Source organism: Hypomesus nipponensis, chromosome 5 (genome assembly GCF_054491055.1).
Source record: "Hypomesus nipponensis isolate SF chromosome 5, ASM5449105v1, whole genome shotgun sequence".
NCBI lineage: Eukaryota > Metazoa > Chordata > Actinopteri > Osmeriformes > Osmeridae > Hypomesus > Hypomesus nipponensis.
The window spans coordinates 15,480,001-15,490,000 of record NC_140365.1 but is presented as its reverse complement, the minus strand read 5'-3'; the positions used below and the strand labels follow the sequence as shown (position 1 = coordinate 15,490,000).

The window sequence follows — 10,000 nt, the reverse complement described above, 5'->3', positions numbered from 1 at the left end:
CTTGGATGGGAGACCGCCTGGGAATACCAGGTGCTGTATGCTCTTTTGCTCATTCACTTAGAAACTGACATCTTGCAATATGCACAAGTAGTCCTTCATGAAAGGGGCTGGAAGCTGTTTTCATTTTGACACGAGAGAGAGAGAGAGAGAGACCACCTTGCATTGTCAATTGCTAAATCTGTATATGGATAAGTAGCCTATGGTTGTCAACTTATTTCGTACGGCCATACCAGCCTGGCAACGACCGATCTCGTCTGATCTCGGAAGCTAAGCAGGGTCGGGCCTGGTTAGTACTTGGATGGGAGACCGCCTGGGAATACCAGGTGCTGTATGCTCTTTTGCTCATTCACTTAGAAACTGACATCTTGCAATATGCACAAGTAGTCCTTCATGAAAGGGGCTGGAAGCTGTTTTCATTTTGACACGAGAGAGAGAGAGAGAGAGACTACCTTGCATTGTCAATTGCTAAATCTGTATATGGATAAGTAGCCTTTGGTTGTCAACTTATTTGGTACGGCCATACCAGCCTGGCAACGCCCGATCTCGTCTGATCTCGGAAGCTAAGCAGGGTCGGGCCTGGTTAGTACTTGGATGGGAGACCGCCTGGGAATACCAGGTGCTGTCTGCTCTTTTGCTCATTCACTTAGAAACTGAAATCTTGCAATATGCACAAGTAGTCCTTCATGAAAGGGGCTGGAAGCTGTTTTCATTTTGACACGAGAGAGAGAGAGAGAGAGAGAGAGAGAGAGAGAGAGAGAGAGAGAGAGAGAGAGAGAGACTACCTTGCATTGTCAATTGCTAAATCTGTATATGGATAAGTAGCCTATGGTTGTCAACTTATTTCGTACGGCCATACCAGCCTGGCAACGCCCGATCTCGTCTGATCTCGGAAGCTAAGCAGGGTCGGGCCTGGTTAGTACTTGGATGGGAGACCGCCTGGGAATACCAGGTGCTGTCTGCTCTTTTGCTCATTCACTTAGAAACTGACATCTTGCAATATGCACAAGTAGTCCTTCATGAAAGGGGCTGGAAGCTGTTTTCATTTTGACACGAGAGAGAGAGAGAGAGAGACTACCTTGCATTGTCAATTGCTAAATCTGTATATGGATAAGTAGCCTATGGTTGTCAACTTATTTCGTACGGCCATACCAGCCTGGCAACGCCCGATCTCGTCTGATCTCGGAAGCTAAGCAGGGTCGGGCCTGGTTAGTACTTGGATGGGAGACCGCCTGGGAATACCAGGTGCTGTATGCTCTTTTGCTCATTCACTTAGAAACTGACATCTTGCAATATGCACAAGTAGTCCTTCATGAAAGGGGCTGGAAGCTGTTTTCATTTTGACACGAGAGAGAGAGAGAGAGAGAGAGAGAGACCACCTTGCATTGTCAATTGCTAAATCTGTATATGGATAAGTAGCCTATGGTTGTCAACTTATTTTGTACGGCCATACCAGCCTGGCAACGCCCGATCTCGTCTGATCTCGGAAGCTAAGCAGGGTCGGGCCTGGTTAGTACTTGGATGGGAGACCGCCTGGGAATACCAGGTGCTGTATGCTCTTTTGCTCATTCACTTAGAAACTGACATCTTGCAATATGCACAAGTAGTCCTTCATGAAAGGGGCTGGAAGCTGTTTTCATTTTGACACGAGAGAGAGAGAGAGAGAGAGAGAGAGAGAGACCACCTTGCATTGTCAATTGCTAAATCTGTATATGGATAAGTAGCCTATGGTTGTCAACTTATTTTGTACGGCCATACCAGCCTGGCAACGCCCGATCTCGTCTGATCTCGGAAGCTAAGCAGGGTCGGGCCTGGTTAGTACTTGGATGGGAGACCGCCTGGGAATACCAGGTGCTGTATGCTCTTTTGCTCATTCACTTAGAAACTGACATCTTGCAATATGCACAAGTAGTCCTTCATGAAAGGGGCTGGAAGCTGTTTTCATTTTGACACGAGAGAGAGAGAGAGAGAGAGAGAGAGAGAGACTACCTTGCATTGTCAATTGCTAAATCTGTATATGGATAAGTAGCCTATGGTTGTCAACTTATTTCGTACGGCCATACCAGCCAGGCAACGCCCGATCTCGTCTGATCTTGGAAGCTAAGCAGGGTCGGGCCTGGTTAGTAATTGGATGGGAGACCGCCTGGGAATACCAGGTGCTGTATGCTCTTTTGCTCATTCACTTAGAAACTGACATCTTGCAATATGCACAAGTAGTCCTTCATGAAAGGGGCTGGAAGCTGTTTTCATTTTGACACGAGAGAGAGAGAGAGAGAGAGAGAGAGAGACTACCTTGCATTGTCAATTGCTAAATCTGTATATGGATAAGTAGCCTATGGTTGTCAACTTATTTCGTACGGCCATACTAGCCTGGCAACGCCCAATCTCGTCTGATCTCGGAAGCTAAGCAGGGTCGGGCCAGGGTCGGGCCTGGTTAGTACTTGGATGGGAGACCGCCTGGGAATACCAGGTGCTGTATGCTCTTTTGCTCATTCACTTAGAAACTGAAATCTTGCAATATGCACAAGTAGTCCTTCATGAAAGGGGCTGGAAGCTGTTTTCATTTTGACACGAGAGAGAGAGAGACCACCTTGCATTGTCAATTGCTAAATCTGTATATGGATAAGTAGCCTGTGGTTGTCAACTTATTTCGTACGGCCATACCAGCCTGGCAACGCCCGATCTCGTCTGATCTCGGAAGCTAAGCAGGGTCGGGCCTGGTTAGTACTTGGATGGGAGACCGCCTGGGAATACCAGGTGCTGTATGCTCTTTTGCTCATTCACTTAGAAACTGACATCTTGCAATATGCACAAGTAGTCCTTCATGAAAGGGGCTGGAAGCTGTTTTCATTTTGACACGAGAGAGAGAGAGAGAGACTACCTTGCATTGTCAATTGCTAAATCTGTATATGGATAAGTAGCCTATGGTTGTCAACTTATTTCGTACGGCCATACCAGCCTGGCAACGCCCGATCTCGTCTGATCTCGGAAGCTAAGCAGGGTCGGGCCTGGTTAGTACTTGGATGGGAGACCGCCTGGGAATACCAAGTGCTGTATGCTCTTTTGCTCATTCACTTAGAAACTGACATCTTGCAATATGCACAAGTAGTCCTTCATGAAAGGGGCTGGAAGCTGTTTTCATTTTGACACGAGAGAGAGAGAGAGAGAGACTACCTTGCATTGTCAATTGCTAAATCTGTATATGGATAAGTAGCCTATGGTTGTCAACTTATTTCGTACGGCCATACCAGCCTGGCAACGCCCGATCTCGTCTGATCTCGGAAGCTAAGCAGGGTCGGGCCTGGTTAGTACTTGGATGGGAGACCGCCTGGGAATACCAGGTGCTGTATGCTCTTTTGCTCATTCACTTAGAAACTGACAACTTGCAATATGCACAAGTAGTCCTTCATGAAAGGGGCTGGAAGCTGTTTTCATTTTGACACGAGAGAGAGAGAGAGAGAGAGAGAGAGACTACCTTGCATTGTCAATTGCTAAATCTGTATATGGATAAGTAGCCTATGGTTGTCAACTTATTTCGTACGGCCATACCAGCCTGGCAACGCCCGATCTCGTCTGATCTCGGAAGCTAAGCAGGGTCGGGCCTGGTTAGTACTTGGATGGGAGACCGCCTGGGAATACCAGGTGCTGTATGCTCTTTTGCTCATTCACTTAGAAACTGACATCTTGCAATATGCACAAGTAGTCCTTCATGAAAGGGGCTGGAAGCTGTTTTCATTTTGACACGAGAGAGAGAGAGAGAGAGACTACCTTGCATTGTCAATTGCTAAATCTGTATATGGATAAGTAGCCTATGGTTGTCAACTTATTTCGTACGGCCATACCAGCCTGGCAACGCCCGATCTCGTCTGATCTCGGAAGCTAAGCAGGGTCGGGCCTGGTTAGTACTTGGATGGGAGACCGCCTGGGAATACCAGGTGCTGTATGCTCATTCACTTAGAAACTGACATCTTGCAATATGCACAAGTAGTCCTTCATGAAAGGGGCTGGAAGCTGTTTTCATTTTGACACGAGAGAGAGAGAGAGAGAGAGACCACCTTGCATTGTCAATTGCTAAATCTGTATATGGATAAGTAGCCTATGGTTGTCAACTTATTTCGTACGGCCATACCAGCCTGGCAACGACCGATCTCGTCTGATCTCGGAAGCTAAGCAGGGTCGGGCCTGGTTAGTACTTGGATGGGAGACCGCCTGGGAATACCAGGTGCTGTATGCTCTTTTGCTCATTCACTTAGAAACTGACATCTTGCAATATGCACAAGTAGTCCTTCATGAAAGGGGCTGGAAGCTGTTTTCATTTTGACACGAGAGAGAGAGAGAGAGAGAGACTACCTTGCATTGTCAATTGCTAAATCTGTATATGGATAAGTAGCCTTTGGTTGTCAACTTATTTGGTACGGCCATACCAGCCTGGCAACGCCCGATCTCGTCTGATCTCGGAAGCTAAGCAGGGTCGGGCCTGGTTAGTACTTGGATGGGAGACCGCCTGGGAATACCAGGTGCTGTCTGCTCTTTTGCTCATTCACTTAGAAACTGACATCTTGCAATATGCACAAGTAGTCCTTCATGAAAGGGGCTGGAAGCTGTTTTCATTTTGACACGAGAGAGAGAGAGAGAGAGACTACCTTGCATTGTCAATTGCTAAATCTGTATATGGATAAGTAGCCTATGGTTGTCAACTTATTTCGTACGGCCATACCAGCCTGGCAACGCCCGATCTCGTCTGATCTCGGAAGCTAAGCAGGGTCGGGCCTGGTTAGTACTTGGATGGGAGACCGCCTGGGAATACCAGGTGCTGTATGCTCTTTTGCTCATTCACTTAGAAACTGACATCTTGCAATATGCACAAGTAGTCCTTCATGAAAGGGGCTGGAAGCTGTTTTCATTTTGACACGAGAGAGAGAGAGAGAGAGAGAGAGAGACCACCTTGCATTGTCAATTGCTAAATCTGTATATGGATAAGTAGCCTATGGTTGTCAACTTATTTTGTACGGCCATACCAGCCTGGCAACGCCCGATCTCGTCTGATCTCGGAAGCTAAGCAGGGTCGGGCCTGGTTAGTACTTGGATGGGAGACCGCCTGGGAATACCAGGTGCTGTCTGCTCTTTTGCTCATTCACTTAGAAACTGAAATCTTGCAATATGCACAAGTAGTCCTTCATGAAAGGGGCTGGAAGCTGTTTTCATTTTGACACGAAAGAGAGAGAGAGAGAGAGAGAGAGAGAGAGAGAGAGAGAGAGACTACCTTGCATTGTCAATTGCTAAATCTGTATATGGATAAGTAGCCTATGGTTGTCAACTTATTTCGTACGGCCATACCAGCCTGGCAACGCCCGATCTCGTCTGATCTCGGAAGCTAAGCAGGGTCGGGCCTGGTTAGTACTTGGATGGGAGACCGCCTGGGAATACCAGGTGCTGTCTGCTCTTTTGCTCATTCACTTAGAAACTGACATCTTGCAATATGCACAAGTAGTCCTTCATGAAAGGGGCTGGAAGCTGTTTTCATTTTGACACGAGAGAGAGAGAGAGAGAGACTACCTTGCATTGTCAATTGCTAAATCTGTATATGGATAAGTAGCCTATGGTTGTCAACTTATTTCGTACGGCCATACCAGCCTGGCAACGCCCGATCTCGTCTGATCTCGGAAGCTAAGCAGGGTCGGGCCTGGTTAGTACTTGGATGGGAGACCGCCTGGGAATACCAGGTGCTGTATGCTCTTTTGCTCATTCACTTAGAAACTGACATCTTGCAATATGCACAAGTAGTCCTTCATGAAAGGGGCTGGAAGCTGTTTTCATTTTGACACGAGAGAGAGAGAGAGAGAGAGAGACCACCTTGCATTGTCAATTGCTAAATCTGTATATGGATAAGTAGCCTATGGTTGTCAACTTATTTTGTACGGCCATACCAGCCTGGCAACGCCCGATCTCGTCTGATCTCGGAAGCTAAGCAGGGTCGGGCCTGGTTAGTACTTGGATGGGAGACCGCCTGGGAATACCAGGTGCTGTATGCTCTTTTGCTCATTCACTTAGAAACTGACATCTTGCAATATGCACAAGTAGTCCTTCATGAAAGGGGCTGGAAGCTGTTTTCATTTTGACACGAGAGAGAGAGAGAGAGAGAGAGAGAGAGAGAGAGAGACTACCTTGCATTGTCAATTGCTAAATCTGTATATGGATAAGTAGCCTATGGTTGTCAACTTATTTCGTACGGCCATACCAGCCAGGCAACGCCCGATCTCGTCTGATCTTGGAAGCTAAGCAGGGTCGGGCCTGGTTAGTAATTGGATGGGAGACCGCCTGGGAATACCAGGTGCTGTATGCTCTTTTGCTCATTCACTTAGAAACTGACATCTTGCAATATGCACAAGTAGTCCTTCATGAAAGGGGCTGGAAGCTGTTTTCATTTTGACACGAGAGAGAGAGAGAGAGAGAGAGAGAGACTACCTTGCATTGTCAATTGCTAAATCTGTATATGGATAAGTAGCCTATGGTTGTCAACTTATTTCGTACGGCCATACTAGCCTGGCAACGCCCGATCTCGTCTGATCTCGGAAGCTAAGCAGGGTCGGGCCAGGGTCGGGCCTGGTTAGTACTTGGATGGGAGACCGCCTGGGAATACCAGGTGCTGTATGCTCTTTTGCTCATTCACTTAGAAACTGAAATCTTGCAATATGCACAAGTAGTCCTTCATGAAAGGGGCTGGAAGCTGTTTTCATTTTGACACGAGAGAGAGAGAGACCACCTTGCATTGTCAATTGCTAAATCTGTATATGGATAAGTAGCCTGTGGTTGTCAACTTATTTCGTACGGCCATACCAGCCTGGCAACGCCCGATCTCGTCTGATCTCGGAAGCTAAGCAGGGTCGGGCCTGGTTAGTACTTGGATGGGAGACCGCCTGGGAATACCAGGTGCTGTATGCTCTTTTGCTCATTCACTTAGAAACTGACATCTTGCAATATGCACAAGTAGTCCTTCATGAAAGGGGCTGGAAGCTGTTTTCATTTTGACACGAGAGAGAGAGAGAGAGACTACCTTGCATTGTCAATTGCTAAATCTGTATATGGATAAGTAGCCTATGGTTGTCAACGTATTTTGTACGGCCATACCAGCCTGGCAACGCCCGATCTCGTCTGATCTCGGAAGCTAAGCAGGGTCGGGCCTGGTTAGTACTTGGATGGGAGACCGCCTGGGAATACCAGGTGCTGTATGCTCTTTTGCTCATTCACTTAGAAACTGACATCTTGCAATATGCACAAGTAGTCCTTCATGAAAGGGGCTGGAAGCTGTTTTCATTTTGACACGAGAGAGAGAGAGAGAGACTACCTTGCATTGTCAATTGCTAAATCTGTATATGGATAAGTAGCCTATGGTTGTCAACTTATTTCGTACGGCCATACCAGCCTGGCAACGCCCGATCTCGTCTGATCTCGGAAGCTAAGCAGGGTCGGGCCTGGTTAGTACTTGGATGGGAGACCGCCTGGGAATACCAAGTGCTGTATGCTCTTTTGCTCATTCACTTAGAAACTGACATCTTGCAATATGCACAAGTAGTCCTTCATGAAAGGGGCTGGAAGCTGTTTTCATTTTGACACGAGAGAGAGAGAGAGAGAGACTACCTTGCATTGTCAATTGCTAAATCTGTATATGGATAAGTAGCCTATGGTTGTCAACTTATTTCGTACGGCCATACCAGCCTGGCAACGCCCGATCTCGTCTGATCTCGGAAGCTAAGCAGGGTCGGGCCTGGTTAGTACTTGGATGGGAGACCGCCTGGGAATACCAGGTGCTGTATGCTCTTTTGCTCATTCACTTAGAAACTGACAACTTGCAATATGCACAAGTAGTCCTTCATGAAAGGGGCTGGAAGCTGTTTTCATTTTGACACGAGAGAGAGAGAGAGAGAGAGAGAGAGACTACCTTGCATTGTCAATTGCTAAATCTGTATATGGATAAGTAGCCTATGGTTGTCAACTTATTTCGTACGGCCATACCAGCCTGGCAACGCCCGATCTCGTCTGATCTCGGAAGCTAAGCAGGGTCGGGCCTGGTTAGTACTTGGATGGGAGACCGCCTGGGAATACCAGGTGCTGTATGCTCTTTTGCTCATTCACTTAGAAACTGACATCTTGCAATATGCACAAGTAGTCCTTCATGAAAGGGGCTGGAAGCTGTTTTCATTTTGACACGAGAGAGAGAGAGAGAGAGACTACCTTGCATTGTCAATTGCTAAATCTGTATATGGATAAGTAGCCTATGGTTGTCAACTTATTTCGTACGGCCATACCAGCCTGGCAACGCCCGATCTCGTCTGATCTCGGAAGCTAAGCAGGGTCGGGCCTGGTTAGTACTTGGATGGGAGACCGCCTGGGAATACCAGGTGCTGTATGCTCATTCACTTAGAAACTGACATCTTGCAATATGCACAAGTAGTCCTTCATGAAAGGGGCTGGAAGCTGTTTTCATTTTGACACGAGAGAGAGAGAGAGAGACCACCTTGCATTGTCAATTGCTAAATCTGTATATGGATAAGTAGCCTATGGTTGTCAACTTATTTCGTACGGCCATACCAGCCTGGCAACGACCGATCTCGTCTGATCTCGGAAGCTAAGCAGGGTCGGGCCTGGTTAGTACTTGGATGGGAGACCGCCTGGGAATACCAGGTGCTGTATGCTCTTTTGCTCATTCACTTAGAAACTGACATCTTGCAATATGCACAAGTAGTCCTTCATGAAAGGGGCTGGAAGCTGTTTTCATTTTGACACGAGAGAGAGAGAGAGAGAGACTACCTTGCATTGTCAATTGCTAAATCTGTATATGGATAAGTAGCCTTTGGTTGTCAACTTATTTGGTACGGCCATACCAGCCTGGCAACGCCCGATCTCGTCTGATCTCGGAAGCTAAGCAGGGTCGGGCCTGGTTAGTACTTGGATGGGAGACCGCCTGGGAATACCAGGTGCTGTCTGCTCTTTTGCTCATTCACTTAGAAACTGAAATCTTGCAATATGCACAAGTAGTCCTTCATGAAAGGGGCTGGAAGCTGTTTTCATTTTGACACGAGAGAGAGAGAGAGAGAGAGAGAGAGAGAGAGAGAGAGAGAGAGAGAGAGACTACCTTGCATTGTCAATTGCTAAATCTGTATATGGATAAGTAGCCTATGGTTGTCAACTTATTTCGTACGGCCATACCAGCCTGGCAACGCCCGATCTCGTCTGATCTCGGAAGCTAAGCAGGGTCGGGCCTGGTTAGTACTTGGATGGGAGACCGCCTGGGAATACCAGGTGCTGTCTGCTCTTTTGCTCATTCACTTAGAAACTGACATCTTGCAATATGCACAAGTAGTCCTTCATGAAAGGGGCTGGAAGCTGTTTTCATTTTGACACGAGAGAGAGAGAGAGAGAGACTACCTTGCATTGTCAATTGCTAAATCTGTATATGGATAAGTAGCCTATGGTTGTCAACTTATTTCGTACGGCCATACCAGCCTGGCAACGCCCGATCTCGTCTGATCTCGGAAGCTAAGCAGGGTCGGGCCTGGTTAGTACTTGGATGGGAGACCGCCTGGGAATACCAGGTGCTGTATGCTCTTTTGCTCATTCACTTAGAAACTGACATCTTGCAATATGCACAAGTAGTCCTTCATGAAAGGGGCTGGAAGCTGTTTTCATTTTGACACGAGAGAGAGAGAGAGAGAGAGAGAGACCACCTTGCATTGTCAATTGCTAAATCTGTATATGGATAAGTAGCCTATGGTTGTCAACTTATTTTGTACGGCCATACCAGCCTGGCAACGCCCGATCTCGTCTGATCTCGGAAGCTAAGCAGGGTCGGGCCTGGTTAGTACTTGGATGGGAGACCGCCTGGGAATACCAGGTGCTGTATGCTCTTTTGCTCATTCACTTAGAAACTGACATCTTGCAATATGCACAAGTAGTCCTTCATGAAAGGGGCTGGAAGCTGTTTTCATTTTGACACGAGAGAGAG

The 10,000-nt window shown here is 47.2% G+C and overlaps 27 non-coding genes and 7 pseudogenes across 27 annotated transcripts in view; all 34 read left to right on the top strand.

The window, feature by feature from the left end:
* Positions 1-42, top strand: part of LOC146290547 (5S ribosomal RNA) — a 119-nt gene extending 77 nt beyond the window's left edge. Inside the window, exon 1 of the ribosomal RNA XR_014755762.1 lies at positions 1-42. This exon is cut by the window's left edge and continues 77 nt beyond it. This is a non-coding gene — a ribosomal RNA (5S ribosomal RNA).
* A 174-nt stretch (positions 43-216) lies between these two features.
* On the top strand, positions 217-335 carry LOC146290546 (5S ribosomal RNA). The gene has a single exon (XR_014757910.1). It is a non-coding gene; the product is annotated as a 5S ribosomal RNA (ribosomal RNA).
* A 174-nt stretch (positions 336-509) lies between these two features.
* On the top strand, positions 510-628 carry LOC146290545 (5S ribosomal RNA; annotated as a pseudogene).
* Positions 629-842: 214 nt separating this feature from the next.
* On the top strand, positions 843-961 carry LOC146290544 (5S ribosomal RNA). Its single transcript, XR_014757703.1, has one exon. It is a non-coding gene; the product is annotated as a 5S ribosomal RNA (ribosomal RNA).
* A 174-nt stretch (positions 962-1,135) lies between these two features.
* On the top strand, positions 1,136-1,254 carry LOC146290543 (5S ribosomal RNA). The gene has a single exon (XR_014755761.1). It is a non-coding gene; the product is annotated as a 5S ribosomal RNA (ribosomal RNA).
* Positions 1,255-1,436: 182 nt separating this feature from the next.
* On the top strand, positions 1,437-1,555 carry LOC146290542 (5S ribosomal RNA). Its single transcript, XR_014757138.1, has one exon. It is a non-coding gene; the product is annotated as a 5S ribosomal RNA (ribosomal RNA).
* Positions 1,556-1,741: 186 nt separating this feature from the next.
* On the top strand, positions 1,742-1,860 carry LOC146290541 (5S ribosomal RNA). The gene has a single exon (XR_014757137.1). It is a non-coding gene; the product is annotated as a 5S ribosomal RNA (ribosomal RNA).
* Positions 1,861-2,046: 186 nt separating this feature from the next.
* On the top strand, positions 2,047-2,165 carry LOC146290540 (5S ribosomal RNA; annotated as a pseudogene).
* Positions 2,166-2,349: 184 nt separating this feature from the next.
* Positions 2,350-2,479, top strand: LOC146290539 (5S ribosomal RNA; annotated as a pseudogene).
* A 168-nt stretch (positions 2,480-2,647) lies between these two features.
* LOC146290538 (5S ribosomal RNA) lies at positions 2,648-2,766 on the top strand. The gene has a single exon (XR_014755760.1). It is a non-coding gene; the product is annotated as a 5S ribosomal RNA (ribosomal RNA).
* A 172-nt stretch (positions 2,767-2,938) lies between these two features.
* LOC146290537 (5S ribosomal RNA) lies at positions 2,939-3,057 on the top strand. Its single transcript, XR_014758069.1, has one exon. It is a non-coding gene; the product is annotated as a 5S ribosomal RNA (ribosomal RNA).
* Positions 3,058-3,231: 174 nt separating this feature from the next.
* LOC146290536 (5S ribosomal RNA) lies at positions 3,232-3,350 on the top strand. The gene has a single exon (XR_014755758.1). It is a non-coding gene; the product is annotated as a 5S ribosomal RNA (ribosomal RNA).
* Positions 3,351-3,532: 182 nt separating this feature from the next.
* On the top strand, positions 3,533-3,651 carry LOC146290535 (5S ribosomal RNA). Its single transcript, XR_014755757.1, has one exon. It is a non-coding gene; the product is annotated as a 5S ribosomal RNA (ribosomal RNA).
* Positions 3,652-3,825: 174 nt separating this feature from the next.
* Positions 3,826-3,944, top strand: LOC146290534 (5S ribosomal RNA). Its single transcript, XR_014755756.1, has one exon. It is a non-coding gene; the product is annotated as a 5S ribosomal RNA (ribosomal RNA).
* Positions 3,945-4,112: 168 nt separating this feature from the next.
* LOC146290533 (5S ribosomal RNA) lies at positions 4,113-4,231 on the top strand. Its single transcript, XR_014757909.1, has one exon. It is a non-coding gene; the product is annotated as a 5S ribosomal RNA (ribosomal RNA).
* Positions 4,232-4,407: 176 nt separating this feature from the next.
* Positions 4,408-4,526, top strand: LOC146290532 (5S ribosomal RNA; annotated as a pseudogene).
* Positions 4,527-4,700: 174 nt separating this feature from the next.
* On the top strand, positions 4,701-4,819 carry LOC146290531 (5S ribosomal RNA). Its single transcript, XR_014755755.1, has one exon. It is a non-coding gene; the product is annotated as a 5S ribosomal RNA (ribosomal RNA).
* Positions 4,820-5,001: 182 nt separating this feature from the next.
* LOC146290530 (5S ribosomal RNA) lies at positions 5,002-5,120 on the top strand. Its single transcript, XR_014758079.1, has one exon. It is a non-coding gene; the product is annotated as a 5S ribosomal RNA (ribosomal RNA).
* A 200-nt stretch (positions 5,121-5,320) lies between these two features.
* LOC146290529 (5S ribosomal RNA) lies at positions 5,321-5,439 on the top strand. The gene has a single exon (XR_014757702.1). It is a non-coding gene; the product is annotated as a 5S ribosomal RNA (ribosomal RNA).
* A 174-nt stretch (positions 5,440-5,613) lies between these two features.
* On the top strand, positions 5,614-5,732 carry LOC146290528 (5S ribosomal RNA). Its single transcript, XR_014755754.1, has one exon. It is a non-coding gene; the product is annotated as a 5S ribosomal RNA (ribosomal RNA).
* Positions 5,733-5,910: 178 nt separating this feature from the next.
* Positions 5,911-6,029, top strand: LOC146290527 (5S ribosomal RNA). The gene has a single exon (XR_014757136.1). It is a non-coding gene; the product is annotated as a 5S ribosomal RNA (ribosomal RNA).
* Positions 6,030-6,221: 192 nt separating this feature from the next.
* Positions 6,222-6,340, top strand: LOC146290526 (5S ribosomal RNA; annotated as a pseudogene).
* Positions 6,341-6,522: 182 nt separating this feature from the next.
* On the top strand, positions 6,523-6,652 carry LOC146290525 (5S ribosomal RNA; annotated as a pseudogene).
* A 168-nt stretch (positions 6,653-6,820) lies between these two features.
* LOC146290524 (5S ribosomal RNA) lies at positions 6,821-6,939 on the top strand. Its single transcript, XR_014755752.1, has one exon. It is a non-coding gene; the product is annotated as a 5S ribosomal RNA (ribosomal RNA).
* A 172-nt stretch (positions 6,940-7,111) lies between these two features.
* On the top strand, positions 7,112-7,230 carry LOC146290523 (5S ribosomal RNA). Its single transcript, XR_014757134.1, has one exon. It is a non-coding gene; the product is annotated as a 5S ribosomal RNA (ribosomal RNA).
* Positions 7,231-7,402: 172 nt separating this feature from the next.
* On the top strand, positions 7,403-7,521 carry LOC146290522 (5S ribosomal RNA). Its single transcript, XR_014758068.1, has one exon. It is a non-coding gene; the product is annotated as a 5S ribosomal RNA (ribosomal RNA).
* A 174-nt stretch (positions 7,522-7,695) lies between these two features.
* Positions 7,696-7,814, top strand: LOC146290521 (5S ribosomal RNA). The gene has a single exon (XR_014755751.1). It is a non-coding gene; the product is annotated as a 5S ribosomal RNA (ribosomal RNA).
* A 182-nt stretch (positions 7,815-7,996) lies between these two features.
* LOC146290520 (5S ribosomal RNA) lies at positions 7,997-8,115 on the top strand. Its single transcript, XR_014755750.1, has one exon. It is a non-coding gene; the product is annotated as a 5S ribosomal RNA (ribosomal RNA).
* A 174-nt stretch (positions 8,116-8,289) lies between these two features.
* Positions 8,290-8,408, top strand: LOC146290519 (5S ribosomal RNA). Its single transcript, XR_014755749.1, has one exon. It is a non-coding gene; the product is annotated as a 5S ribosomal RNA (ribosomal RNA).
* A 164-nt stretch (positions 8,409-8,572) lies between these two features.
* Positions 8,573-8,691, top strand: LOC146290518 (5S ribosomal RNA). The gene has a single exon (XR_014757908.1). It is a non-coding gene; the product is annotated as a 5S ribosomal RNA (ribosomal RNA).
* A 174-nt stretch (positions 8,692-8,865) lies between these two features.
* On the top strand, positions 8,866-8,984 carry LOC146290517 (5S ribosomal RNA; annotated as a pseudogene).
* Positions 8,985-9,190: 206 nt separating this feature from the next.
* On the top strand, positions 9,191-9,309 carry LOC146290516 (5S ribosomal RNA). The gene has a single exon (XR_014757701.1). It is a non-coding gene; the product is annotated as a 5S ribosomal RNA (ribosomal RNA).
* Positions 9,310-9,483: 174 nt separating this feature from the next.
* Positions 9,484-9,602, top strand: LOC146290515 (5S ribosomal RNA). Its single transcript, XR_014755748.1, has one exon. It is a non-coding gene; the product is annotated as a 5S ribosomal RNA (ribosomal RNA).
* A 180-nt stretch (positions 9,603-9,782) lies between these two features.
* On the top strand, positions 9,783-9,901 carry LOC146290514 (5S ribosomal RNA). The gene has a single exon (XR_014757133.1). It is a non-coding gene; the product is annotated as a 5S ribosomal RNA (ribosomal RNA).
* Positions 9,902-10,000: the final 99 nt, after the last annotated feature.